The sequence below is a fragment of the Lygodium microphyllum genome, chromosome 9, assembly GCF_053477565.2.
Source record: "Lygodium microphyllum isolate KBCC chromosome 9, Lygodium_microphyllum_v1.1.10, whole genome shotgun sequence".
Classification (NCBI taxonomy): Eukaryota; Viridiplantae; Streptophyta; class Polypodiopsida; order Schizaeales; family Lygodiaceae; genus Lygodium; species Lygodium microphyllum.
In genome coordinates this window covers 129869062-129872416 of record NC_141143.1, presented here as the reverse complement: position 1 = coordinate 129872416, position 3355 = coordinate 129869062, and positions in this window count along the sequence as shown.

The following is a 3355-nucleotide window of genomic DNA, read 5'->3' as shown; positions in this document are numbered from 1 at the left end:
AACCTTGTGCACTATTGCACTATACTAGTGTTTCACACACTAGTGCACTACCCCATCTCTATGCACTACACCCTCACATTGGCATCTCCATGTGCACTTGTGTGCATTCATGTGCACGTGCACTTTTGTGCATTTGAATCTTCCACACCCCCCACCACACACCATCATGCACAGACTTAATCGTAGTTTCTCACAACTAACTTAGGCTCATGATTGGTCCCTCTTTCTTTTTCTCTCTTTTGCCAGGCACCCATCTTGTTCACAAGGGAGGGTTGACAAGTGAAAGGAGGAAGGAATGAGGCACCTCACAGTGCTTGTGTCCCATACTGTCATTCACTAAAGACCCTACACATAGATCATTGCCCCCATGTGCACTAATCATACTGCCATTCACTAAAGACCCTACACATAGATCATTGCCCCCATGTGCACTAATCATACAGCCTTGTGCCTCTTGTGTGTGCTTGTGTGCACTCTAGTGCATGGGCACTTGCACTAACACTCCCATATACACTTGTGTGTGGTCCCACTTCACACACGCACGCACACACATGCGCACGCACGCGCACGTGCGCACGCACACCCGCACACACACCTGCACACACACACACACACACACACACACACACACACACACACACACACACACACACACACACACACACACACACACACACACACACACACACACACACACACACACACACACACACACACACACACACACACACACACACACACACACACACACACACACACACACACACACACACACACACACACACACACACACACACACACACACACACACACACACACACACACACACACACACACACACACACACACACACACACACACACACACACACACACACACACACACACACACACACACACACACACACACATGCATGCACTAGCACTAGCACATGCACTAGTCTACACTTGTGCGCACATGCACTAGAATCCTGCAAAGTGCACTAAACCCACCTTCTTGCACTTTAGTACTCACTCACTAACAACCCCCACACACCCTAGTGCACTAAGCCTAGTGTGTTGCACTAGTCCATATGCAATTGCACACAACCCATCACCCCAAGTGTAGTAATACACCACCAATTGTACTCCACTCTCCATCCTAGTGCACTAGCCCTCACCTTGCACACCCTTTGGTGCAGTCCACATACGTGCACTATGCTTAACCTTGTGCACTAGTGCACTACCCTAGTGCACACACACTTCTGCCTACCCCACTTATTAGTACACTACACCCTACAAACAGCCTTGCATAATCACTTGCACCACATATGCATACCATTGTGCACCCACTACTAGATTAATTCCACTAGATCACACTATGTTGCCACTGTGCACTATTGGCTCCTAGTGCACATCACCGTGCCATGCCCACATGCACTTGCAAGAGTCTCTTTCATTTCATTTCCAACCCAAACACCCACCCTATTCACAAGGGAGGTCAAATGCAAGTAAGAGGAAGGAAGATGGCACCTTGCAATGCACTAGTGTGAACTAGCATGCACTTATATGTGCATGTGCATTAGTGTGCACTTGTACCAGCACTGGTTCTAGCATTAGCACTGACACGTGCCTTTGTGTGCATGTGAGTGCACTAGCACTAGCACTTGCACATGCACTTGTATGTCCTTGTGTACACTTGTGCCCAAACCCTACACCCCCTCTAGGTCTACTTCTCATAAAACTTACCCCCATCCTCATCTAGAGATTTTGAGTGCTCTTCTGTGCACTTGAGTGTACTTTGGTGCATTTGCATTAATACTCACACAAACATGTGAATTTGCATGTGCTTGAGCATGTGCATTAATACTTGTGTGCACTTGTGTGTACTTGAGCACTTGTACTGGCACGTGGCCACACTATACCACACTTGCATTGGCACTTTCACTTGCACATGTATTATTTTCATCCTTGCACATTAACCCTAGTATGCTACATTCTAGTATACCACACATATTTAGTCCACCCTTAAGCATTCACATTGTATCTTGGCTAGGACTCACGCACTCCTTAGGACACATTGCATGCTACACTAGTGCACTACCCTCGCACAGTCGCTAGTGCAACCTAGTATGTGCATGCACTAGAAGTAACCTTGCCCCTTGCACTTTAATTAGTACACACATCCCTTAGGCCATATTGCATAATCACACACACCTTTTCACATCACTTTAATTAGTACACACATCCCTTAGGTCACATTGCACAATCACGCACCTCTCACATAGGACCTATGGCACCCAATTGCATTCTACGACATTTCTAGGATATAGCAACTCAATCCTAGTGCACTTGCACTCTCATGCTACTTTGCCACACTATTGTAGTGAACTTACATTGTGCACTAGCCTTACACACTAGTGCACATGTAGTTGATCCCCTAATGCACTATCGTCACACCTATACACAATGCACAAGTGTATTAATGCACAATAACCTTTGTGTACCTATCCCATTACCCACCCCCAATACACATATTCTTGATTTGCCACTTAGCTCACACTAGCAATAGCACACACACACATTGACCCACGCTTCCATCCTAGGATACTCATCCTAGTGCATCCCTATGTGTTTAGCCTGGCATACCACACCCACATGTATATAGGCATAGGGCATAAAGGTGGAATCACACCATTGCACACACATACACCTTCATGCAAGAGAAACTTTGAGGAGTGAACATAAACCAAAAAGGGCAAAACATAGGAACAAAGGAAAATGAAGGGAACTTATTGTCAAAAATCAAGTGAACCCATTGAAATAATATTGTTGACTTGAGTCTAGGCTCTCTAAGGTGCTTTGAGTTGGTTATTTTGCAAATTCACAAGTTGTTTGGGAAAGAGAGAAAGTCTACTTGCATAGCACACACTTGAATGTTATTTGAAATTAAGAAAACTATGATCATTACTTAATAGAAACTTGTGAAAATTGTTGGGTGAACCAAATAAATTTACTCGGCAACAAAAAACAAGACTTAGGAAGCAAAGACAAGAACATGTCAAAAACCAAAGATAGGGTGGATTGGAAATTCTACCCCTCATTGAGAGTAAGACCCTAGTCTTGGTTAGATACCTTGGATGACTTCCATGCTACCACGAATCTTTCCCAATATGCTGTCAAGTTGGATACCTCCAATATGACCCCAAAAGCCGTGGTACCAAAGTTTGTAAAGATGAATGACCAAGCCACAAATCAACTAGCAGACATCAATAGCAATACATGACACTAGCTTGCATGTGTACAAGCTAAGATAGACATCATCTATAGAGCGATAGGGTCCTCATGAGATTCTCTATCAAATTTAATGCAACAAT